Raw genomic sequence first — 26,177 nt, 5'->3', positions numbered from 1 at the left:
CAAGGAGCATGAAAAGGTGTGAAAAATGCGAGGAACATGAAAAGGTGTGAAAAATGGGAGGAGCATGAAAAGGTGCGAAAAATGCGAGGAGCAAAAAAAAAAAAAAAAAAAGGCCAGGAGCATGAAAAGGTGTGAAAAGTGCAAGGAGCATGAAAAGGTGTGAAAAATGCCAGGAGCATGAAAAGGTGTGAAAAATGCCAGGAGCATGAAAAGGTGTGAAAAATGCGAGGAGCAAAAAAAAAAAAAAAAAAAGAAAGTCCAGGAGCATGAAAAGGTGTGCAAAATGCGAGGAGCAAAAAAAAAAAAAGACGAGGAGCATGAAAAGGTGTGAAAAATGCAAGGAGCATGAAAAGGTGTGAAAAATTTGAGGAGCAAAAAAAAAAGAAAAAAAAAGACCAGGAGCATGAAAAGGTGTGAAAAATGCGAGGAGCATGAAAAGGTGTGAAAAATTTGAGGAGCAAAAAAAAAAAAAAAAAAAAAAGACCAGGAGCATGAAAAGGTGTGAAAAATGCGAGGAGGAAAAAAAAAAAAAGAAAGACCAGGAGCATGAAAAGGTGTGAAAAATGCAAGGAGCTTGAAAAGCTGTGAAAAATGCGAGGAGCAAAAAAAAAAAAAAAAAGAAAGACCAGGAGCATGAAAAGGTGTGAAAAATGCAAGGAGCAAGAAAAGGAGTGAAAAATGGGAGGAGCAAAAAAAAAAAAAAAAGACCAGGAGCATGAAAAGGTGTGAAAAATGCGAGGAGCAAAAAAAAAAAAAAAAAAGGCCAGGAGCATGAAAAGGTGTGAAAAATGCGAGGAGCATGAAAAGGTGTGAAAAATGCGAGGAGCATGAAGAGGTGTGAAAAATGCGAGGAGCAAAAAAAAAAAAGACGAGGAGCATGAAAAGTTGTGAAAAATGCAAGGAGCATGAAAAGGTGTGAAAAATGCGAGGAACATGAAAAGGTGTGAAAAATGGGAGGAGCATGAAAAGGTGCGAAAAATGCGAGGAGAAAAAAAAAAAAAAAAAATGCCAGGAGCATGAAAAGGTGTGAAAAATGCCAGGAGCATGAAAAGGTGTGAAAAATGCGAGGAGCAAAAAAAAAAAAAAGAAAGACCAGGAGCATGAAAAGGTGTGAAAAATGCGACGAGCATGAAAAGTTGTGAAAAATGCGAGGAGCAAAAAAAAAAAAAAAAAAAAAAGACCAGGAGCATGAAAAGGTGTGAAAAATGCGAGGAGCAAAAAAAAAAAAAAAAAGGCCAGGAGCATGAAAAGGTGTGAAAAATGCGAGGACCATGAAAAGGTGTGAAAAATGCGAGGAGCATGAAGAGGTGTGAAAAATGCGAGGAGCATGAAAAGGTGTGAAAAATGCGAGGAGCATGAAAAGGTGTGCAAAATGCGAGGAGCAAAAAAAAAAAAAGACGAGGAGCATGAAAAGGTGTGAAAAATGCAAGGAGCATGAAAAGGTGTGAAAAATGCGAGGAGCAAAAAAAAAAAAAGACGAGGAGCATGAAAAGGTGTGAAAAATGCGTGGAGCATGAAAAGGTGTGCAAAATGCGAGGAGCAAAAAAAAAAAAAGACGAAGAGCATGAAAAGGTGTGAAAAATGCAAGGAGCATGAAAAGGTGTGAAAAATTTGAGGAGCAAAAAAAAAAAGAAAAAAAAAGACCAGGAGCATGAAAAGGTGTGAAAAATGCGAGGAGCATGAAAAGGTGTGAAAAATTTGAGGAGCAAAAAAAAAAAAAAAAAAAAAAGACCAGGAGCATGAAAAGGTGTGAAAAATGCGAGGAGGAAAAAAAAAAAAAGAATGACCAGGAGCATGAAAAGGTGTGAAAAATGCAAGGAGCATGAAAAGGTGTGAAAAATGCGAGGAGCAAAAAAAAAAAAAAAAAAGAAAGACCAGGAGCATGAAAAGGTGTGAAAAATGCGAGGAGCAAAAAAAAAAAAAAAAAGGCCAGGAGCATGAAAAGGTGTGAAAAAGGCAAGGAGCATGAAAAGGTGTGAAAAATGCGAGGAGCAAAAAAAAAAAAAAAAAAAAAAGGCCAGGAGCATGAAAAGGTGTGAAAAATGCAAGGAGCATTAAAAGGTGTGAAAAATGCGAGGAGGAAAAAAAAAAAAAGCAAGACCAGGAGCATGAAAAGGTGTGAAAAATGCAAGGAGCATGAAAAGGTGTGAAAAATGCGAGGAGCAAAAAAAAAAAAAAAAAAGAAAGACCAGGAGCATGAAAAGGTGTGAAAAATGCGAGGAGCAAAAAAAAAAAAAAAAAAAGTCCAGGAGCATGAAAAGGTGTGAAAAATGCAAGGAGCATGAAAAGGTGTGAAAAATGCGAGGAGGAAAAAAAAAAAAAGAAAGACCAGGAGCATGAAAACGTGTGAAAAATGCGAGGAGCAAAAAAAAAAAAAAAAAAGTCCAGGAGCATGAAAAGGTGTGAAAAATGCAAGGAGCATGAAAAGGTGTGAAAAATGCGAGGAGGAAAAAAAAAAAAGCAAGACCAGGAGCATGAAAAGGTGTGAAAAATGCAAGGAGCATGAAAATGTGTGAAAAATGCGAGGAGCAAAAAAAAAAAAAAGACCAGGAGCATGAAAAGGTGTGAAAAATGCGAGGAGCAAAAAAAAAAAAAAAAAGGCCAGGAGCATGAAAAGGTGTGAAAAATGCGAGGAGCATGAAAAGGTGTGAAAAATGCGAGGAGCATGAAGAGGTGTGAAAAATGCGAGGAGCATGAAAAGGTGTGAAAAATGCGAGGAGCATGAAAAGGTGTGAAAAATGCGAGGAGCAAAAAAAAAAAAAGAAGAGGAGCATGAAAAGGTGTGAAAAATGCAAGGAGCATGAAAAGGTGTGAAAAATGCGAGGAACATGAAAAGGTGTGAAAAATGGGAGGAGCATGAAAAGGTGCGAAAAATGCGAGGAGCAAAAAAAAAAAAAAAAAAAGGCCAGGAGCAAGAAAAGGTGTGAAAAATTCGAGGAGCAAAAAAAAAAAAAAAAAAAAAAAAATGCCAGGAGCATGAAAAGGTGTGAAAAGTGCAAGGAGCATGAAAAGGTGTGAAAAATGCCAGGAGCATGAAAAGGTATGAAAAATGCCAGGAGCATGAAAAGGTGTGAAAAATGCGAGGAGCAAAAAAAAAAAAAAAAAAGAAAGTCCAGGAGCATGAAAAGGTGTGAAAAATTTGAGGAGCAAAAAAAAAAGAAAAAAAAAGACCAGGAGCATGAAAAGGTGTGAAAAATGCAAGGAGCATGAAAAGGTGTGAAAAATGCGAGGAGCAAAAAAAAAAAAAAAAAAAGAAAGACCAGGAGCATGAAAAGGTGTGAAAAATGCGAGGAGCAAAAAAAAAAAAAAAAAAAAAAAGACCAGGAGCATGAATAGGTGTGCAAAATGCGAGGAGCAAAAAAAAAAAAGACGAGGAGCATGAAAAGGTGTGAAAAATGCAAGGAGCATGAAAAGGTGTGAAAAATGCGAGGAACATGAAAAGGTGTGAAAAATGGGAGGAGCATGAAAAGGTGCGAAAAATGCGAGGAGCAAAAAAAAAAAAAAAAAAGGCCAGGAGCATGAAAAGGTGTGAAAAAGGCAAGGAGCATGAAAAGGTGTGAAAAATGCGAGGAGCAAAAAAAAAAAAAAAAAAAGTCCAGGAGCATGAAAAGGTGTGAAAAATGCAAGGAGCATGAAAAGGTGTGAAAAATGCGAGGAGGAAAAAAAAGCAAGACCAGGAGCATGAAAAGGTGTGAAAAATGCAAGGAGCATGAAAAGGTGTGAAAAATGCGAGGAGCAAAAAAAAAAAAAAAAGACCAGGAGCATGAAAAGGTGTGAAAAATGCGAGGAGCAAAAAAAAAAAAAAAAAAGGCCAGGAGCATGAAAAGGTGTGAAAAATGCGAGGAGCATGAAAAGGTGTGAAAAATGCGAGGAGCATGAAGAGGTGTGAAAAATGCGAGGAGCAAAAAAAAAAAAGACGAGGAGCATGAAAAGTTGTGAAAAATGCAAGGAGCATGAAAAGGTGTGAAAAATGCGAGGAACATGAAAAGGTGTGAAAAATGGGAGGAGCATGAAAAGGTGCGAAAAATGCGAGGAGCAAAAAAAAAAAAAAAAAAAGGCCAGGAGCATGAAAAGGTGTGAAAAGTGCAAGGAGCATGAAAAGGTGTGAAAAATGCCAGGAGCATGAAAAGGTGTGAAAAATGCCAGGAGCATGAAAAGGTGTGAAAAATGCGAGGAGCAAAAAAAAAAAAAAAAAAAGAAAGTCCAGGAGCATGAAAAGGTGTGCAAAATGCGAGGAGCAAAAAAAAAAAAAGACGAGGAGCATGAAAAGGTGTGAAAAATGCAAGGAGCATGAAAAGGTGTGAAAAATTTGAGGAGCAAAAAAAAAAGAAAAAAAAAGACCAGGAGCATGAAAAGGTGTGAAAAATGCGAGGAGCATGAAAAGGTGTGAAAAATTTGAGGAGCAAAAAAAAAAAAAAAAAAAAAAGACCAGGAGCATGAAAAGGTGTGAAAAATGCGAGGAGGAAAAAAAAAAAAAGAAAGACCAGGAGCATGAAAATGTGTGAAAAATGCAAGGAGCTTGAAAAGCTGTGAAAAATGCGAGGAGCAAAAAAAAAAAAAAAAAGAAAGACCAGGAGCATGAAAAGGTGTGAAAAATGCGAGGAGCAAAAAAAAAAAAAAAAAAAGGCCAGGAGCATGAAAAGGTGTGAAAAAGGCAAGGAGCATGAAAAGGTGTGAAAAATGCGAGGAGCAAAAAAAAAAAAAAAAAAAATTCCAGGAGCATGAAAAGGTGTGAAAAATGCAAGGAGCATGAAAAGGTGTGAAAAATGCGAGGAGGAAAAAAAAAAAAAGCAAGACCAGGAGCATGAAAATGTGTGAAAAATGCAAGGAGCATGAAAAGGTGTGAAAAATGCGAGGAGCAAAAAAAAAAAAAAAAGACCAGGAGCATGAAAAGGTGTGAAAAATGCGAGGAGCAAAAAAAAAAAAAAAAAGGCCAGGAGCATGAAAAGGTGTGAAAAATGCGAGGAGCAAAAAAAAAAAAAAAAGACCAGGAGCATGAAAAGGTGTGAAAAATTCGAGGAGCAAAAAAAAAAAAAAAAAGACCAGGAGCATGAAAAGGTGTGAAAAATGCGAGGAGCAAAAAAACAAAAAAAAGACCAGCAGCATGAAAAGGTGTGAAAAATGCGATGAACATGAAAAGGTGTGAAAAATGCGAGGAGCATGAAAAGGTGTGTAAAATGCGAGGAGCATGAAGAGGTGTGAAATATGCGAGGAGCATGAAGAGGAGTGAAATATGCGAGGAGCATGAAAAGGTGTGAAAAATGCGAGGAGCAAAAAAAAAAAAAAAAAAAAGTCCAGGAGCATGAAAAGGTGTGAAAAATGCAAGGAGCATGAAAAGGTGTGAAAAATGCGAGGAGGAAAAAAAAAAAAAGCAAGACCAGGAGCATGAAAATGTGTGAAAAATGCAAGGAGCATGAAAAGGTGTGAAAAATGCGAGGAGCAAAAAAAAAAAAAAAAAAAAAAAGACCAGGAGCATGAAAAGGTGTGAAAAATGCGAGGAGCAAAAAAAAAAAAAAAAAGGCCAGGAGAATGAAAAGGTGTGAAAAATGCGAGGAGCAAAAAAAAAAAAAAAAAAGACCAGGAGCATGAAAAGGTGTGAAAAATTCGAGGAGCAAAAAAAAAAAAAAAAAAAAAAAAGACCAGGAGCATGAAAAGGTGTGAAAAATGCGAGGAGCAAAAAAAAAAAAAAAAAAAAAAAAGACCAGGAGCATGAAAAGGTGTGAAAAATGCGAGGAGCATGAAAAGGTGTGAAAAATGCGAGGAGCAAAAAAAAAAAAAAAAGACCAGGAGCATGAAAAGGTGTGAAAAATGCGAGGAGCAAAAAAACAAAAAAAAGACCAGCAGCATGAAAAGGTGTGAAAAATGCGATGAACATGAAAAGGTGTGAAAAATGCGAGGAGCATGAAAAGGTGTGTAAAATGCGAGGAGCATGAAGAGGTGTGAAATATGCGAGGAGCATGAAGAGGAGTGAAATATGCGAGGAGCATGAAAAGGTGTGAAAAATGCGAGGAGCAAAAAAAAAAAAAAAAAAAACCAGGAGCATGAAAAGGTGTGAAAAATGCGACGAGCATGAAAAGTTGTGAAAAATGCGAGAAGCATGAAGAGGTGTGAAATATGCGACGAGCATGAAAAGGTGTGAAAAAAGGAGGAGCATGAAAAGGTGTGAAAAATGCGAGGAGCATGAAAAGGTGTGAAAAATGCGAGGAGCATGAAAAGGTTGAAAAATGCGAGGAGCATGAAAAGGTGTGAAAAATGCGAGGAGCATGAAAAGGTTGAAAAATGCGAGGAGCATGAAAAGGTGTGAAAAATTCGAGGAGCAAAAAAAAAAAAAAAAAACCAGGAGCATGAAAAGGTGTGAAAAATGCGACGAGCATGAAAAGTTGTGAAAAATGCGAGAAGCATGAAGAGGTGTGAAATATGCGAGGAGCATGAAAAGGTGTGAAAAAAGGAGGAGCATGAAAAGGTGTGAAAAATGCGAGGAGCATGAAAAGGTGTGAAAAATGCGAGGAGCATGAAAAGGTTGAAAAATGCGAGGAGCATGAAAAGGTGTGAAAAATTCGAGGAGCAAAAAAAAAAAAAAAAAGCCCAGGAACATGAAAAGGTGTGAAAAATGCGAGGAGCAAAAAAAAAAAAAAAAAAAAAAAAAGACCAGGAGCATGAAAAGGTGTGAAAAATGCGAGGAGCAAAAAAAAAAAAAAAAAAGACCAGGAGCATGAAAAGGTGTGAAAAATGCGAGGAGCAAAAAAAAAAAAAAAAGACCAGGAGCATGAAAAGGTGTGAAAAATGCGAGGAGCAAAAAAACAAAAAAAAGACCAGCAGCATGAAAAGGTGTGAAAAATGCGATGAACATGAAAACGTGTGAAAAATGCGAGGAGCAAAAAAAAAAAAAAAAAAAGTCCAGGACCATGAAAAGGTGTGAAAAATGCGAGGAGCATGAAAAGGTGTGAAAAATTTGAGGAGCAAAAAAAAAAAAGACCAGGAGCATGAAAAGGTGTGAAAAATGCGAGGAGCAAAAAAAAAAAAAAAAAAAAAAGACCAGGAGCAAGAAAAGGTGGGAAAAATGCGAGGAGCAAAAAAAAAAAAAAAAAAAAAGACCAGGAGCATGAAAAGGTGTGAAAAATGCGAGGAGCAAAAAAAAAAAAAAAAAAAAAAAAAGACCAGGAGCATGAAAAGGTGTGAAAAATGCGACGAGCATGAATAGTTGTGAAAAATGCGAGGAGCATGAAGAGGTGTGAAATATGTGAGGAGCATGAAAAGTGTGAAAAATGCGGGGAGCAAAAAAAAAAAAAAAAAAAAAAAGACCAGGAGCATGAAAAGGTGTGAAAAATGCGAGGAGCAAAAAAAAAAAAAAAAAGACCAGGAGCATGAAAAGGTGTGAAAAATGCGAGGAGCATGAAAAGGTGTGAAAAATGCGAGGCACATGAAGAGGTGTGAAATATGCAAGGCGCATGAAAAGGTGTGAAAAATGCGAGAAGCATGAAGAGGTGTGAAATATGCGAGGAGCATGAAAAGGTGTGAAAAAAGGAGGAGCATGAAAAGGTGTGAAAAATGCGACGAGCATGAAAAGTTGTGAAAAATGCGAGGAGCATGAAGAGGTGTGAAATATGTGAGGAGCATGAAAAGTGTGAAAAATGCGAGGAGCAAAAAAAAAAAAAAAAAGACCAGGAGCATGAAAAGGTGTGAAAAATGCGAGGAGCATGAAAAGGTGTGAAAAATGCGAGGAGCATGAAAAGGTGTGAAAAATGCGAGGAGCATGAAAAGGTGTGAAAAATGCGAGGAGCATGAAAAGGTGTGAAAAATGCGAGGAGCAAAAAAAAAAAAAGACGAGGAGCATGAAAAGGTGTGAAAAATGCAAGGAGCATGAAAAGGTGTGAAAAATGCGAGGAACATGAAAAGGTGTGAAAAATGGGAGGAGCATGAAAAGGTGCGAAAAATGCGAGGAGCAAAAAAAAAAAAAAAAAGGCCAGGAGCAAGAAAAGGTGTGAAAAATTCGAGGAGCAAAAAAAAAAAAAAAAAAAAAGGCCAGGAGCATGAAAAGGTGTGAAAAATGCAAGGAGCATGAAAAGGTGTGAAAAATGCGAGGAGGAAAAAAAAAAAAAAAAAAGAAAGACCAGGAGCATGAAAAGGTGTGAAAAATGCGAGGAGCAAAAAAAAAAAAAAAAAAAAAGGCCAGGAGCATGAAAAGGTGTGAAAAATGCAAGGAGCATGAAAAGGTGTGAAAAATGCGAGGAGCAAAAAAAAAAAAAAAAAAAAGACCAGGAGCATGAAAAGGTGTGAAAAATGCGAGGAGCAAAAAAAAAAAAGACGAGGAGCATGAAAAGGTGTGAAAAATGCAAGGAGCATGAAAAGGTGTGAAAAATGCGAGGAACATGAAAAGGTGTGAAAAATGGGAGGAGCATGAAAAGGTGCGAAAAATGCGAGGAGCAAAAAAAAAAAAAAAAAAGGCCAGGAGCATGAAAAGGTGTGAAAAAGGCAAGGAGCATGAAAAGGTGTGAAAAATGCGAGGAGCAAAAAAAAAAAAAAGACGAGGAGCATGAAAAGGTGTGAAAAATGCGTGGAGCATGAAAAGGTGTGCAAAATGCGAGGAGCAAAAAAAAAAAAAGACGAAGAGCATGAAAAGGTTTGAAAAATGCGAGGAGCAAAAAAAAAAAAAAAAAAAAAGACCAGGAGCATGAAAAGGTGTGAAAAATGCGAGGAGCAAAAAAAAAAAAAAAAAAGACCAGGAGCATGAATAGGTGTGCAAAATGCGAGGAGCAAAAAAAAAAAAGACGAGGAGCATGAAAAGGTGTGAAAAATGCAAGGAGCATGAAAAGGTGTGAAAAATGCGAGGAACATGAAAAGGTGTGAAAAATGGGAGGAGCATGAAAAGGTGCGAAAAATGCGAGGAGCAAAAAAAAAAAAAAAAAGGCCAGAAGCAAGAAAAGGTGTGAAAAAGGCAAGGAGCATGAAAAGGTGTGAAAAATGCGAGGAGCAAAAAAAAAAAAAAAAAAAAGTCCAGGAGCATGAAAAGGTGTGAAAAATGCAAGGAGCATGAAAAGGTGTGAAAAATGCCAGGAGCATGAAAAGGTGTGAAAAATGCCAGAGGAGCATGAAAAGGTGTGAAAAATGCGAGGAGCAAAAAAAAAAAAAAAAAAAAGAAAGTCCAGGAGCATGAAAAGGTGTGCAAAATGCGAGGAGCAAAAAAAAAAAAAGACGAGGAGCATGAAAAGGTGTGAAAAATGCAAGGAGCATGAAAAGGTGTGAAAAATTTGAGGAGCAAAAAAAAAAGAAAAAAAAAGACCAGGAGCATGAAAAGGTGTGAAAAATGCGAGGAGGAAAAAAAAAAAAAAAAAAGAAAGACCAGGAGCATGAAAAGGTGTGAAAAATGCGAGGAGCAAAAAAAAAAAAAAAAAAAAAGGCCAGGAGCATGAAAAGGTGTGAAAAATGCAAGGAGCATGAAAAGGTGTGAAAAATGCGAGGAGCAAAAAAAAAAAAAAAAAAAAGACCAGGAACATGAAAAGGTGTGAAAAATGCGAGGAGCAAAAAAAAAAAAGACGAGGAGCATGAAAAGGTGTGAAAAATGCAAGGAGCATGAAAAGGTGTGAAAAATGCGAGGAACATGAAAAGGTGTGAAAAATGGGAGGAGCATGAAAAGGTGCGAAAAATGCGAGGAGCAAAAAAAAAAAAAAAAAAGGCCAGGAGCATGAAAAGGTGTGAAAAAGGCAAGGAGCATGAAAAGGTGTGAAAAATGCGAGGAGCAAAAAAAAAAAAAAGACGAGGAGCATGAAAAGGTGTGAAAAATGCGTGGAGCATGAAAAGGTGTGCAAAATGCGAGGAGCAAAAAAAAAAAAAGACGAAGAGCATGAAAAGGTGTGAAAAATGCAAGGAGCATGAAAAGGTGTGAAAAATTTGAGGAGCAAAAAAAAAAAGAAAAAAAAAGACCAGGAGCATGAAAAGGTGTGAAAAATGCGAGGAGCATGAAAAGGTGTGCAAAATGCGAGGAGCAAAAAAAAAAAAAGACGAGGAGCATGAAAAGGTGTGAAAAATGCAAGGAGCATGAAAAGGTGTGAAAAATGCGAGGAACATGAAAAGGTGTGAAAAATGGGAGGAGCATGAAAAGGTGTGAAAAATGCGAGGAGGAAAAAAAAAAAAAAAAGGCCAGGGGCATGAAAAGGTGTGAAAAATGCGAGGAGCAAAAAGAAAAAAAAAAAAAGTCCAGGAGCATGAAAAGGTGTGAAAAAGGCAAGGAGCAAAAAAAAAAAAAAAAAAAAAGGCCAGGAGCATGAAAAGGTGTGAAAAATGCAAGGAGCATGAAAAGGTGTGAAAAATGCGAGGAGCAAAAAAAAAAAAAAAAAAAAAGACCAGGAGCATGAAAAGGTGGGAAAAATGCGAGGAACAAAAAAAAAAAAAAAAAAAAAAGACCAGAGGCATGAAAAGGTTTGAAAAATGCGAGGAGCAAAAAAAAAAAAAAAAAAAAAGACCAGGAGCATGAAAAGGTGTGAAAAATGCGAGGAGCAAAAAAAAAAAAAAAAAAGACCAGGAGCATGAATAGGTGTGCAAAATGCGAGGAGCAAAAAAAAAAAAGACGAGGAGCATGAAAAGGTGTGAAAAATGCAAGGAGCATGAAAAGGTGTGAAAAATGCGAGGAACATGAAAAGGTGTGAAAAATGGGAGGAGCATGAAAAGGTGCGAAAAATGCGAGGAGCAAAAAAAAAAAAAAAAAGGCCAGAAGCATGAAAAGGTGTGAAAAAGGCAAGGAGCATGAAAAGGTGTGAAAAATGCGAGGAGCAAAAAAAAAAAAAAAAAAAAGTCCAGGAGCATGAAAAGGTGTGAAAAATGCAAGGAGCATGAAAAGGTGTGAAAAATGCCAGGAGCATGAAAAGGTGTGAAAAATGCCAGGAGCATGAAAAGGTGTGAAAAATGCGAGGAGCAAAAAAAAAAAAAAAAAAAGAAAGTCCAGGAGCATGAAAAGGTGTGCAAAATGCGAGGAGCAAAAAAAAAAAAAGACGAGGAGCATGAAAAGGTGTGAAAAATGCAAGGAGCATGAAAAGGTGTGAAAAATTTGAGGAGCAAAAAAAAAAGAAAAAAAAAGACCAGGAGCATGAAAAGGTGTGAAAAATGCGAGGAGCATGAAAAGGTGTGAAAAATTTGAGGAGCAAAAAAAAAAAAAAAAAAAAAGACCAGGAGCATGAAAAGGTGTGAAAAATGCGAGGAGGAAAAAAAAAAAAAAAAAAGAAAGACCAGGAGCATGAAAAGGTGTGAAAAATGCGAGGAGCAAAAAAAAAAAAAAAAAAAAAGGCCAGGAGCATGAAAAGGTGTGAAAAGTGCAAGGAGCATGAAAAGGTGTGAAAAATGCCAGGAGCATGAAAAGGTATGAAAAACGCCAGGAGCATGAAAAGGTGTGAAAAATGCGAGAAGCAAAAAAAAAAAAAAAAAAGAAAGTCCAGGAGCATGAAAAGGTGTGCAAAATGCGAGGAGCAAAAAAAAAAAAAGACGAGGAGCATGAAAAGGTGTGAAAAATGCAAGGAGCATGAAAAGGTGTGAAAAATTTGAGGAGCAAAAAAAAAAGAAAAAAAAAGACCAGGAGCATGAAAAGGTGTGAAAAATGCAAGGAGCATGAAAAGGTGTGAAAAATGCGAGGAGCAAAAAAAAAAAAAAAAAAAAGAAAGACCAGGAGCATGAAAAGGTGTGAAAAATGCGAGGAGCAAAAAAAAAAAAAAAAAAAAGAAAGACCAGGAGCATGAAAAGGTGTGAAAAACGCAAGGAGCATGAAAAGGTGTGAAAAATGCGAGGAACATGAAAAGGTGTGAAAAATGGGAGGAGCATGAAAAGGTGCGAAAAATGCGAGGAGCAAAAAAAAAAAAAAAAAAGGCCAGGAGCATGAAAAGGTGTGAAAAATGCGAGGAGCAAAAAAAAAAAAAAAAAAGACCAGGTGCATGAATAGGTGTGCAAAAAGCGAGGAGCAAAAAAAAAAAAGACGAGGAGCATGAAAAGGTGTGAAAAATGCAGGGGGAACGAAAAGGTGTGAAAAATGCGAGGAACATGAAAAGGTGTGAAAAATGGGAGGAGCATGAAAAGGTGGGAAAAATGCGAGGAGCAAAAAAAAAAAAAAAAAAGGCCAGGAGCATGAAAAGGTGTGAAAAATGCAAGGAGCATGAAAAGGTGTGAAAAATGCCAGGAGCATGAAAAGGTGTGAAAAATGCCAGGAGCATGAAAAGGTGTGAAAAATGCCAGGAGCAAAAAAAAAAAAAAAAAAAGAAAGTCCAGGAGCATGAAAAGGTGTGCAAAATGCGAGGAGCAAAAAAAAAAAAAGACGAGGAGCATGAAAAGGTGTGAAAAATGCAAGGAGCATGAAAAGGTGTGAAAAATTTGAGGAGCAAAAAAAAAAGAAAAAAAAAGACCAGGAGCATGAAAAGGTGTGAAAAATGCGAGGAGCATGAAAAGGTGTGAAAAATGCGAGGAGCAAAAAAAAAAAAAAAAAAAAGACCAGAGGCATGAAAAGGTGTGAAAAATGCGAGGAGCAAAAAAAAAAAAAAAAAAAAAGACCAGGAGCATGAAAAGGTGTGAAAAATGCGAGGAGCAAAAAAAAAAAAAAAAAAAAAAGACCAGGAGCATGAAAAGGTGTGAAAAATGCGAGGAGCAAAAAAAAAAAAAAAAAAAAAAAAGACCAGGAGCATGAAAAGGTGTGAAAAATGCGAGGAGAAAAAAAAAAAAAAAAAAAAAGACCAGGAGCATGAAAAGGTGTGAAAAATGCGAGGAGCAAAAAAAAAAAAAAAAAAAAAAAGACCAGGAGCATGAAAAGGTGTGAAAAATGCGAGGAGAAAAAAAAAAAAAAAAAAAAGACCAGGAGCATGAAAAGGTGTGAAAAATGCGAGGAGCAAAAAAAAAAAAAAAAAAAAAAAAAGACCAGGAGCATGAAAAGGTGTGAAAAATGCGAGGAGCAAAAAAAAAAAAAAAAAAAAAAAGACCAGGAGCATAAAAAGGTGTGAAAAATGCGAGGAGCATGAAAAGGTGAGAAAAATGCGAGGAGCAAAAAAAAAAAAAAAAAGACCAGGAGCATGAAAAGGTGTGAAAAATGCGAGGAGCAAAAAAACAAAAAAAAGACCAGCAGCATGAAAAGGTGTGAAAAATGCGATGAACATGAAAAGGTGTGAAAAATGCGAGGAGCATGAAAAGGTGTGTAAAATGCGAGGAGCATGAAGAGGTGTGAAATATGCGAGGAGCATGAAGAGGAGTGAAATATGCGAGGAGCATGAAAAGGTGTGAAAAATGCGAGGAGCAAAAAAAAAAAAAAAAAAAACCAGGAGCATGAAAAGGGGTGAAAAATGCGAGGAGGAAAAAAAAAAAAAGAAAGACCAGGAGCATGAAAAGGTGTGAAAAATGCAAGGAGCTTGAAAAGCTGTGAAAAATGCGAGGAGCAAAAAAAAAAAAAAAAAGAAAGACCAGGAGCATGAAAAGGTGTGAAAAATGCGAGGAGCAAAAAAAAAAAAAAAAAAAGGCCAGGAGCATGAAAAGGTGTGAAAAAGGCAAGGAGCATGAAAAGGTGTGAAAAATGCGAGGAGCAAAAAAAAAAAAAAAAAAAATTCCAGGAGCATGAAAAGGTGTGAAAAATGCAAGGAGCATGAAAAGGTGTGAAAAATGCGAGGAGGAAAAAAAAAAAAAGCAAGACCAGGAGCATGAAAATGTGTGAAAAATGCAAGGAGCATGAAAAGGTGTGAAAAATGCGAGGAGCAAAAAAAAAAAAAAAAGACCAGGAGCATGAAAAGGTGTGAAAAATGCGAGGAGCAAAAAAAAAAAAAAAAAGGCCAGGAGCATGAAAAGGTGTGAAAAATGCGAGGAGCAAAAAAAAAAAAAAAAAGACCAGGAGCATGAAAAGGTGTGAAAAATTCGAGGAGCAAAAAAAAAAAAAAAAAGACCAGGAGCATGAAAAGGTGTGAAAAATGCGAGGAGCAAAAAAACAAAAAAAAGACCAGCAGCATGAAAAGGTGTGAAAAATGCGATGAACATGAAAAGGTGTGAAAAATGCGAGGAGCATGAAAAGGTGTGTAAAATGCGAGGAGCATGAAGAGGTGTGAAATATGCGAGGAGCATGAAGAGGAGTGAAATATGCGAGGAGCATGAAAAGGTGTGAAAAATGCGAGGAGCAAAAAAAAAAAAAAAAAAAAGTCCAGGAGCATGAAAAGGTGTGAAAAATGCAAGGAGCATGAAAAGGTGTGAAAAATGCGAGGAGGAAAAAAAAAAAAAGCAAGACCAGGAGCATGAAAATGTGTGAAAAATGCAAGGAGCATGAAAAGGTGTGAAAAATGCGAGGAGCAAAAAAAAAAAAAAAAAAAAAAAAGACCAGGAGCATGAAAAGGTGTGAAAAAAGCGAGGAGCAAAAAAAAAAAAAAAAAGGCCAGGAGCATGAAAAGGTGTGAAAAATGCGAGGAGCAAAAAAAAAAAAAAAAAAGACCAGGAGCATGAAAAGGTGTGAAAAATTCGAGGAGCAAAAAAAAAAAAAAAAAAAAAAAAGACCAGGAGCATGAAAAGGTGTGAAAAATGCGAGGAGCAAAAAAAAAAAAAAAAAAAAAAAAAGACCAGGAGCATGAAAAGGTGTGAAAAATGCGAGGAGCATGAAAAGGTGTGAAAAATGCGAGGAGCAAAAAAAAAAAAAAAAAGACCAGGAGCATGAAAAGGTGTGAAAAATGCGAGGAGCAAAAAAACAAAAAAAAGACCAGCAGCATGAAAAGGTGTGAAAAATGCGATGAACATGAAAAGGTGTGAAAAATGCGAGGAGCATGAAAAGGTGTGTAAAATGCGAGGAGCATGAAGAGGTGTGAAATATGCGAGGAGCATGAAGAGGAGTGAAATATGCGAGGAGCATGAAAAGGTGTGAAAAATGCGAGGAGCAAAAAAAAAAAAAAAAAAAAACCAGGAGCAAGAAAAGGTGTGAAAAATGCGACGAGCATGAAAAGTTGTGAAAAATGCGAGAAGCATGAAGAGGTGTGAAATATGCGACGAGCATGAAAAGGTGTGAAAAAAGGAGGAGCATGAAAAGGTGTGAAAAATGCGAGGAGCATGAAAAGGTGTGAAAAATGCGAGGAGCATGAAAAGGTTGAAAAATGCGAGGAGCATGAAAAGGTGTGAAAAATGCGAGGAGCATGAAAAGGTTGAAAAATGCGAGGAGCATGAAAAGGTGTGAAAAATTCGAGGAGCAAAAAAAAAAAAAAAAAACCAGGAGCATGAAAAGGTGTGAAAAATGCGACGAGCATGAAAAGTTGTGAAAAATGCGAGAAGCATGAAGAGGTGTGAAATATGCGAGGAGCATGAAAAGGTGTGAAAAAAGGAGGAGCATGAAAAGGTGTGAAAAATGCGAGGAGCATGAAAAGGTGTGAAAAATGCGAGGAGCATGAAAAGGTTGAAAAATGCGAGGAGCATGAAAAGGTGTGAAAAATTCGAGGAGCAAAAAAAAAAAAAAAAAGCCCAGGAACATGAAAAGGTGTGAAAAATGCGAGGAGCAAAAAAAAAAAAAAAAAAAAAAAAAAGACCAGGAGCATGAAAAGGTGTGAAAAATGCGAGGAGCAAAAAAAAAAAAAAAAAAGACCAGGAGCATGAAAAGGTGTGAAAAATGCGAGGAGCAAAAAAAAAAAAAAAAGACCAGGAGCATGAAAAGGTGTGAAAAATGCGAGGAGCAAAAAAACAAAAAAAAGACCAGCAGCATGAAAAGGTGTGAAAAATGCGATTAACATGAAAACGTGTGAAAAATGTGAGGAGCAAAAAAAAAAAAAAAAAAAGTCCAGGACCATGAAAAGGTGTGAAAAATGCGAGGAGCATGAAAAGGTGTGAAAAATTTGAGGAGCAAAAAAAAAAAAGACCAGGAGCATGAAAAGGTGTGAAAAATGCGAGGAGCAAAAAAAAAAAAAAAAAAAAAGACCAGGAGCAGGAGCAAAAAAAAAAAAGACCAGGAGCATGAAAAGGTGTGAAAAATGCGAGGAGCAAAAAAAAAAAAAAAAAAAAAGACCAGGAGCAAGAAAAGGTGTGAAAAAAGCGAGGAGCAAAAAAAAAAAAAAAAAAAAAGACCAGGAGCATGAAAAGGTGTGAAAAATGCGAGGAGCAAAAAAAAAAAAAAAAAAAAAAAAAGACCAGGAGCATGAAAAGGTGTGAAAAATGCGACGAGCATGAATAGTTGTGAAAAATGCGAGGAGCATGAAGAGGTGTGAAATATGTGAGGAGCATGAAAAGTGTGAAAAATGCGGGGAGCAAAAAAAAAAAAAAAAAGACCAGGAGCATGAAAAGGTGTGAAAAATTCGAGGAGCAAAAAAAAAAAAAAAAAAAAAAAAGACCAGGAGCATGAAAAGGTGTGAAAAATGCGAGGAGCAAAAAAAAAAAAAAAAAAAAAAAGACCAGGAGCATGAAAAGGTGTGAAAAATGCGAGGAGCATGAAAAGGTGTGAAAAATGCGAGGAGCAAAAAAAAAAAAAAAAAGACCAGGAGCATGAAAAGGTGTGAAAAATGCGAGGAGCAAAAAAACAAAAAAAAGACCAGCAGCATGAAAAGGTGTGAAAAATGCGATGAACATGAAAAGGTGTGAAAAATGCGAGGAGCATGAAAAGGTGTGTAAAATGCGAGGAGCATGAAGAGGTGTGAAATATGCGAGGAGCATGAAGAGGAGTGAAATATGCGAGGAGCATGAAAAGGTGTGAAAAATGCGAGGAGCAAAAAAAAAAAAAAAAAAAACCAGGAGCATGAAAAGGTGTGAAAAATGCGACGAGCATGAAAAGTTGTGAAAAATGCGAGAAGCATGAAGAGGTGTGAAATATGCGACGAGCATGAAAAGGTGTGAAAAAAGGAGGAGCATGAAAAGGTGTGAAAAATGCGAGGAGCATGAAAAGGTGTGAAAAATGCGAGGAGCATGAAAAGGTTGAAAAATGCGAGGAGCATGAAAAGGTGTGAAAAATGCGAGGAGCATGAAAAGGTTGAAAAATGCGAGGAGCATGAAAAGGTGTGAAAAATGCGAGGAGCAAAAAAAAAAAAAAAAAACCAGGAGCATGAAAAGGTGTGAAAAATGCGACGAGCATGAAAAGTTGTGAAAAATGCGAGAAGCATGAAGAGGTGTGAAATATGCGAGGAGCATGAAAAGGTGTGAAAAAAGGAGGAGCATGAAAAGGTGTGAAAAATGCGAGGAGCATGAAAAGGTGTGAAAAATGCGAGGAGCATGAAAAGGTTGAAAAATGCGAGGAGCATGAAAAGGTGTGAAAAATTCGAGGAGCAAAAAAAAAAAAAAAAAGCCCAGGAACATGAAAAGGTGTGAAAAATGCGAGGAGCAAAAAAAAAAAAAAAAAAGACCAGGTGCATGAATAGGTGTGCAAAATGCGAGGAGCAAAAAAAAAAAAGACGAGGAGCATGAAAAGGTGTGAAAAATGCAGGGGGAACGAAAAGGTGTGAAAAATGCGAGGAACATGAAAAGGTGTGAAAAATGGGAGGAGCATGAAAAGGTGCGAAAAATGCGAGGAGCAAAAAAAAAAAAAAAAAAGGCCAGGAGCATGAAAAGGTGTGAAAAATGCAAGGAGCATGAAAAGGTGTGAAAAATGCCAGGAGCATGAAAAGGTGTGAAAAATGCCAGGAGCATGAAAAGGTGTGAAAAATGCGAGGAGCAAAAAAAAAAAAAAAAAAAGAAAGTCCAGGAGCATGAAAAGGTGTGCAAAATGCGAGGAGCAAAAAAAAAAAAAGACGAGGAGCATGAAAAGGTGTGAAAAATGCAAGGAGCATGAAAAGGTGTGAAAAATTTGAGGAGCAAAAAAAAAAAAAAAAAAAAGACCAGGAGCATGAAAAGGTGTGAAAAATGCGAGGAGCAAGAAAAGGTGTGAAAAATGCGAGGAGCAAAAAAAAAAAAAAAAAAAAGACCAGAGGCATGAAAAGGTGTGAAAAATGCGAGGAGCAAAAAAAAAAAAAAAAAAAAAGACCAGGAGCATGAAAAGGTGTGAAAAATGCGAGGAGCAAAAAAAAAAAAAAAAAAAAAGACCAGGAGCATGAAAAGGTGTGAAAAATGCGAGGAGCAAAAAAAAAAAAAAAAAAAAAAAAAGACCAGGAGCATGAAAAGGTGTGAAAAATGCGAGGAGAAAAAAAAAAAAAAAAAAAAAAGACCAGGAGCATGAAAAGGTGTGAAAAATGCGAGGAGCAAAAAAAAAAAAAAAAAAAAAAAAAGACCAGGAGCATGAAAAGGTGTGAAAAATGCGAGGAGAAAAAAAAAAAAAAAAAAAAGACCAGGAGCATGAAAAGGTGTGAAAAATGCGAGGAGCAAAAAAAAAAAAAAAAAAAAAAAAGACCAGGAGCAAGAAAAGGAGGGAAAAAAGCGAGGAGCAAAAAAAAAAAAAAAAAAAAAAAGACCAGGAGCATGAAAAGGTGTGAAAAATGCGAGGAGCATGAAAAGGTGTGAAAAATGCGAGGAGCAAAAAAAAAAAAAAAAAGACCAGGAGCATGAAAAGGTGTGAAAAATGCGAGGAGCAAAAAAACAAAAAAAAGACCAGCAGCATGAAAAGGTGTGAAAAATGCGATGAACATGAAAAGGTGTGAAAAATGCGAGGAGCATGAAAAGGTGTGTAAAATGCGAGGAGCATGAAGAGGTGTGAAATATGCGAGGAGCATGAAGAGGAGTGAAATATGCGAGGAGCATGAAAAGGTGTGAAAAATGCGAGGAGCAAAAAAAAAAAAAAAAAAAAACCAGGAGCATGAAAAGGTGTGAAAAATGCGAGGAGGAAAAAAAAAAAAAGAAAGACCAGGAGCATGAAAAGGTGTGAAAAATGCAAGGAGCTTGAAAAGCTGTGAAAAATGCGAGGAGCAAAAAAAAAAAAAAAAAGAAAGACCAGGAGCATGAAAAGGTGTGAAAAATGCGAGGAGCAAAAAAAAAAAAAAAAAAAAGGCCAGGAGCATGAAAAGGTGTGAAAAAGGCAAGGAGCATGAAAAGGTGTGAAAAATGCGAGGAGCAAAAAAAAAAAAAAAAAAAATTCCAGGAGCATGAAAAGGTGTGAAAAATGCAAGGAGCATGAAAAGGTGTGAAAAATGCGAGGAGGAAAAAAAAAAAAAGCAAGACCAGGAGCAAGAAAAAGTGTGAAAAATGCAAGGAGCATGAAAAGGTGTGAAAAATGCGAGGAGCAAAAAAAAAAAAAAAAGACCAGGAGCATGAAAAGGTGTGAAAAATGCGAGGAGCAAAAAAAAAAAAAAAAAGGCCAGGAGCATGAAAAGGTGTGAAAAATGCGAGGAGCAAAAAAAAAAAAAAAAAAAGACCAGGAGCATGAAAAGGTGTGAAAAATTCGAGGAGAAAAAAAAAAAAAAAAAAGACCAGGAGCATGAAAAGGTGTGAAAAATGCGAGGAGCAAAAAAACAAAAAAAAGACCAGCAGCATGAAAAGGTGTGAAAAATGCGATGAACATGAAAAGGTGTGAAAAATGCGAGGAGCATGAAAAGGTGTGTAAAATGCGAGGAGCATGAAGAGGTGTGAAATATGCGAGGAGCATGAAGAGGAGTGAAATATGCGAGGAGCATGAAAAGGTGTGAAAAATGCGAGGAGCAAAAAAAAAAAAAAAAAAAAAGTCCAGGAGCATGAAAAGGTGTGAAAAATGCAAGGAGCATGAAAAGGTGTGAAAAAAGCGAGGAGGAAAAAAAAAAAAAGCAAGACCAGGAGCATGAAAATGTGTGAAAAATGCAAGGAGCATGAAAAGGTGTGAAAAATGCGAGGAGCAAAAAAAAAAAAAAAAAAAAAAAAGACCAGGAGAAAAAAAAGGTGTGAAAAAAGCGAGGAGAAAAAAAAAAAAAAAAAAAAAAGACCAGGAGCATGAAAAGGTGTGAAAAATGCGAGGAGGAAAAAAAAAAAAAGCAAGACCAGGAGCATGAAAATGTGTGAAAAATGCAAGGAGCATGAAAAGGTGTGAAAAATGCGAGGAGCAAAAAAAAAAAAAAAAAAAAAAAAGACCAGGAGCAAGAAAAGGTGTGAAAAAAGCGAGGAGAAAAAAAAAAAAAAAAAAAAAGACCAGGAGCATGAAAAGGTGTGAAAAATGCGAGGAGCAAAAAAAAAAAAAAAAAAAAAAAAGACCAGGAGCATGAAAAGGTGTGAAAAATGCGAGAAGAAAAAAAAAAAAAAAAAAAAGACCAGGAGCATGAAAAGGTGTGAAAAATGCGAGGAGCAAAAAAAAAAAAAAAAAAAAAAAAGACCAGGAGCATGAAAAGGGGAGAAAAATGCGAGGAGCAAAAAAAAAAAAAAAAAAAAAAAGACCAGGAGCATGAAAAGGTGTGAAAAATGCGAGGAGCATGAAAAGGTGTGAAAAATGCGAGGAGCAAAAAAAAAAAAAAAAAGACCAGGAGCATGAAAAGGTGTGAAAAATGCGAGGAGCAAAAAAACAAAAAAAAGACCAGCAGCATGAAAAGGTGTGAAAAATGCGATGAACATGAAAAGGTGTGAAAAATGCGAGGAGCATGAAAAGGTGTGTAAAATGCGAGGAGCATGAAGAGGTGTGAAATATGCGAGGAGCATGAAGAGGAGTGAAATATGCGAGGAGCATGAAAAGGTGTGAAAAATGCGAGGAGCAAAAAAAAAAAAAAAAAAAACCAGGAGCATGAAAAGGTGTGAAAAATGCGAGGAGGAAAAAAAAAAAAAGAAAGACCAGGAGCATGAAAAGGTGTGAAAAATGCAAGGAGCTTGAAAAGCTGTGAAAAATGCGAGGAGCAAAAAAAAAAAAAAAAGAAAGACCAGGAGCATGAAAAGGTGTGAAAAATGCGAGGAGCAAAAAAAAAAAAAAAAAAAAGGCCAGGAGCATGAAAAGGTGTGAAAAAGGCAAGGAGCATGAAAAGGTGTGAAAAATGCGAGGAGCAAAAAAAAAAAAAAAAAAAATTCCAGGAGCATGAAAAGGTGTGAAAAATGCAAGGAGCATGAAAAGGTGTGAAAAATGCGAGGAGGAAAAAAAAAAAAAGCAAGACCAGGAGCATGAAAATGTGTGAAAAATGCAAGGAGCATGAAAAGGTGTGAAAAATGCGAGGAGCAAAAAAAAAAAAAAAAGACCAGGAGCATGAAAAGGTGTGAAAAATGCGAGGAGCAAAAAAAAAAAAAAAAAGGCCAGGAGCATGAAAAGGTGTGAAAAATGCGAGGAGCAAAAAAAAAAAAAAAAAGACCAGGAGCATGAAAAGGTGTGAAAAATTCGAGGAGCAAAAAAAAAAAAAAAAAGACCAGGAGCATGAAAAGGTGTGAAAAATGCGAGGAGCAAAAAAACAAAAAAAAGACCAGCAGCATGAAAAGGTGTGAAAAATGCGATGAACATGAAAAGGTGTGAAAAATGCGAGGAGCATGAAAAGGTGTGTAAAATGCGAGGAGCATGAAGAGGTGTGAAATATGCGAGGAGCATGAAGAGGAGTGAAATATGCGAGGAGCATGAAAAGGTGTGAAAAATGCGAGGAGCAAAAAAAAAAAAAAAAAAAAGCCCAGGAGCATGAAAAGGTGTGAAAAATGCAAGGAGCATGAAAAAGTGTGAAAAATGCGAGGAGGAAAAAAAAAAAAAGCAAGACCAGGAGCATGAAAATGTGTGAAAAATGCAAGGAGCATGAAAAGGTGTGAAAAATGCGAGGAGCAAAAAAAAAAAAAAAAAAAAAAAGACCAGGAGCATGAAAAGGTGTGAAAAATGCGAGGAGCAAAAAAAAAAAAAAAAAGGCCAGGAGCATGAAAAGGTGTGAAAAATGCGAGGAGCAAAAAAAAAAAAAAAAAGACCAGGAGCATGAAAAGGTGTGAAAAATTCGAGGAGCAAAAAAAAAAAAAAAAAAAAAAAAGACCAGGAGCATGAAAAGGTGTGAAAAATGCGAGGAGCAAAAAAAAAAAAAAAAAAAAAAAGACCAGGAGCATGAAAAGGGGTGAAAAATGCGAGGAGCATGAAAAGGTGTGAAAAATGCGAGGAGCAAAAAAAAAAAAAAAAAAGACCAGGAGCATGAAAAGGTGTGAAAAATGCGAGGAGCAAAAAAACAAAAAAAAGACCAGCAGCATGAAAAGGTGTGAAAAATGCGATGAACATGAAAAGGTGTGAAAAATGCGAGGAGCATGAAAAGGTGTGTAAAATGCGAGGAGCATGAAGAGGTGTGAAATATGCGAGGAGCATGAAGAGGAGTGAAATATGCGAGGAGCATGAAAAGGTGTGAAAAATGCGAGGAGCAAAAAAAAAAAAAAAAAAAACCAGGAGCATGAAAAGGTGTGAAAAATGCGACGAGCATGAAAAGTTGTGAAAAATGCGAGAAGCATGAAGAGGTGTGAAATATGCGACGAGCATGAAAAGGTGTGAAAAAAGGAGGAGCATGAAAAGGTGTGAAAAATGCGAGGAGCATGAAAAGGTGTGAAAAATGCGAGGAGCATGAAAAGGTTGAAAAATGCGAGGAGCATGAAAAGGTGTGAAAAATGCGAGGAGCATGAAAAGGTTGAAAAATGCGAGGAGCATGAAAAGGTGTGAAAAATTCGAGGAGCAAAAAAAAAAAAAAAAAACCAGGAGCATGAAAAGGTGTGAAAAATGCGACGAGCATGAAAAGTTGTGAAAAATGCGAGAAGCATGAAGAGGTGTGAAATATGCGAGGAGCATGAAAAGGTGTGAAAAAAGGAGGAGCATGAAAAGGTGTGAAAAATGCGAGGAGCATGAAAAGGTGTGAAAAATGCGAGGAGCATGAAAAGGTTGAAAAATGCGAGGAGCATGAAAAGGTGTGAAAAATTCGAGGAGCAAAAAAAAAAAAAAAAAGCCCAGGAACATGAAAAGGTGTGAAAAATGCGAGGAGCAAAAAAAAAAAAAAAAAAAAAAAAAGACCAGGAGCATGAAAAGGTGTGAAAAATGCGAGGAGCAAAAAAAAAAAAAAAAAAGACCAGGAGCATGAAAAGGTGTGAAAAATGCGAGGAGCAAAAAAAAAAAAAAAAGACCAGGAGCATGAAAAGGTGTGAAAAATGCGAGGAGCAAAAAAACAAAAAAAAGACCAGCAGCATGAAAAGGTGTGAAAAATGCGATTAACATGAAAACGTGTGAAAAATGCGAGGAGCAAAAAAAAAAAAAAAAAAAGTCCAGGACCAAGAAAAGGTGTGAAAAATGCGAGGAGCATGAAAAGGTGTGAAAAATTTGAGGAGCAAAAAAAAAAAAGACCAGGAGCATGAAAAGGTGTGAAAAATGCGAGGAGCAAAAAAAAAAAAAAAAAAAAAAGACCAGGAGCATGAAAAGGTGTGAAAAATGCGAGGAGCAAAAAAAAAAAAAAAAAAAAAAAACCAGGAGCAAGAAAAGGGGGGAAAAAAGCGAGGAGGAAAAAAAAAAAAAAAAAAAAAAAAAGACCAGGAGCATGAAAAGGTGTGAAAAATGCGACGAGCATGAATAGTTGTGAAAAATGCGAGGAGCATGAAGAGGTGTGAAATATGTGAGGAGCATGAAAAGTGTGAAAAATGCGGGGAGCAAAAAAAAAAAAAAAAAGACCAGGAGCATGAAAAGGTGTGAAAAATTCGAGGAGCAAAAAAAAAAAAAAAAAAAAAAAAGACCAGGAGCATGAAAAGGTGTGAAAAATGCGAGGAGCAAAAAAAAAAAAAAAAAAAAAAAAGACCAGGAGCATGAAAAGGTGTGAAAAATGCGAGGAGCATGAAAAGGTGTGAAAAATGCGAGGAGCAAAAAAAAAAAAAAAAAGACCAGGAGCATGAAAAGGTGTGAAAAATGCGAGGAGCAAAAAAACAAAAAAAAGACCAGCAGCATGAAAAGGTGTGAAAAATGCGATGAACATGAAAAGGTGTGAAAAATGCGAGGAGCATGAAAAGGTGTGTAAAATGCGAGGAGCATGAAGAGGTGTGAAATATGCGAGGAGCATGAAGAGGAGTGAAATATGCGAGGAGCATGAAAAGGTGTGAAAAATGCGAGGAGCAAAAAAAAAAAAAAAAAAAACCAGGAGCATGAAAAGGTGTGAAAAATGCGACGAGCATGAAAAGTTGTGAAAAATGCGAGAAGCATGAAGAGGTGTGAAATATGCGACGAGCATGAAAAGGTGTGAAAAAAGGAGGAGCATGAAAAGGTGTGAAAAATGCGAGGAGCATGAAAAGGTGTGAAAAATGCGAGGAGCATGAAAAGGTTGAAAAATGCGAGGAGCATGAAAAGGTGTGAAAAATGCGAGGAGCATGAAAAGGTTGAAAAATGCGAGGAGCATGAAAAGGTGTGAAAAATGCGAGGAGCAAAAAAAAAAAAAAAAAACCAGGAGCATGAAAAGGTGTGAAAAATGCGACGAGCATGAAAAGTTGTGAAAAATGCGAGAAGCATGAAGAGGTGTGAAATATGCGAGGAGCATGAAAAGGTGTGAAAAAAGGAGGAGCATGAAAAGGTGTGAAAAATGCGAGGAGCATGAAAAGGTGTGAAAAATGCGAGGAGCATGAAAAGGTTGAAAAATGCGAGGAGCATGAAAAGGTGTGAAAAATTCGAGGAGCAAAAAAAAAAAAAAAAAGCCCAGGAACATGAAAAGGTGTGAAAAATGCGAGGAGCAAAAAAAAAAAAAAAAAAAAAAAAAGACCAGGAGCATGAAAAGGTGTGAAAAATGCGAGGAGAAAAAAAAAAAAAAAAAAAGACCAGGAGCATGAAAAGGTGTGAAAAATGCGAGGAGCAAAAAAAAAAAAAAAAAGACCAGGAGCATGAAAAGGTGTGAAAAATGCGAGGAGCAAAAAAACAAAAAAAAGACCAGCAGCATGAAAAGGTGTGAAAAATGCGATTAACATGAAAACGTGTGAAAAATGCGAGGAGCAAAAAAAAAAAAAAAAAAAGTCCAGGACCATGAAAAGGTGTGAAAAATGCGAGGAGCATGAAAAGGTGTGAAAAATTTGAGGAGCAAAAAAAAAAAAGACCAGGAGCATGAAAAGGTGTGAAAAATGCGAGGAGCAAAAAAAAAAAAAAAAAAAAAGACCAGGAGCATGAAAAGGTGTGAAAAATGCGAGGAGCAAAAAAAAAAAAAAAAAAAAGACCAGGAGCATGAAAAGGTGTGAAAAATGCGAGGAGCAAAAAAAAAAAAAAAAAAAAAAAAAGACCAGGAGCATGAAAAGGTGTGAAAAATGCGACGAGCATGAATAGTTGTGAAAAATGCGAGGAGCATGAAGAGGTGTGAAATATGTGAGGAGCATGAAAAGTGTGAAAAATGCGGGGAGCAAAAAAAAAAAAAAAAAAAAAAAAGACCAGGAGCATGAAAAGGTGTGAAAAATGCGAGGAGCAAAAAAAAAAAAAAAAAGACCAGGAGCATGAAAAGGTGTGAAAAATGCGAGGAGCATGAAAAGGTGTGAAAAATGCGAGGCACATGAAGAGGTGTGAAATATGCGAGGCGCATGAAAAGGTGTGAAAAATGCGAGAAGCATGAAGAGGTGTGAAATATGCGAGGAGCATGAAAAGGTGTGAAAAAAGGAGGAGCATGAAAAGGTGTGAAAAATGCGACGAGCATGAAAAGTTGTGAAAAATGCGAGGAGCATGAAGAGGTGTGAAATATGTGAGGAGCATGAAAAGTGTGAAAAATGCGAGGAGCAAAAAAAAAAAAAAAAAGACCAGGAGCATGAAAAGGTGTGAAAAATGCGAGGAGCATGAAAAGGTGTGAAAAATGCGAGGAGCATGAAAAGGTGTGAAAAATGCGAGGAGCATGAAAAGGTGTGAAAAATGCGAGGAGCATGAAAAGGTGTGAAAAATGCGAGGAGCAAAAAAAAAAAAAGACGAGGAGCATGAAAAGGTGTGAAAAATGCAAGGAGCATGAAAAGGTGTGAAAAATGCGAGGAACATGAAAAGGTGTGAAAAATGGGAGGAGCATGAAAAGGTGCGAAAAATGCGAGGAGCAAAAAAAAAAAAAAAAAAAAAAAAAGGCCAGGAGCATGAAAAGGTGTGAAAAGTGCAAGGAGCATGAAAAGGTGTGAAAAATGCCAGGAGCATGAAAAGGTATGAAAAACGCCAGGAGCATGAAAAGGTGTGAAAAATGCGAGAAGCAAAAAAAAAAAAAAAAAAGAAAGTCCAGGAGCATGAAAAGGTGTGCAAAATGCGAGGAGCAAAAAAAAAAAAAGACGAGGAGCATGAAAAGGTGTGAAAAATGCAAGGAGCATGAAAAGGTGTGAAAAATTTGAGGAGCAAAAAAAAAAGAAAAAAAAAGACCAGGAGCATGAAAAGGTGTGAAAAATGCAAGGAGCATGAAAAGGTGTGAAAAATGCGAGGAGCAAAAAAAAAA

Source organism: Cervus elaphus, chromosome 10 (assembly GCF_910594005.1).
Source record: "Cervus elaphus chromosome 10, mCerEla1.1, whole genome shotgun sequence".
NCBI classification, from domain to species: Eukaryota; Metazoa; Chordata; class Mammalia; order Artiodactyla; family Cervidae; genus Cervus; species Cervus elaphus.
Note: the sequence above shows the minus strand (reverse complement) of the source record.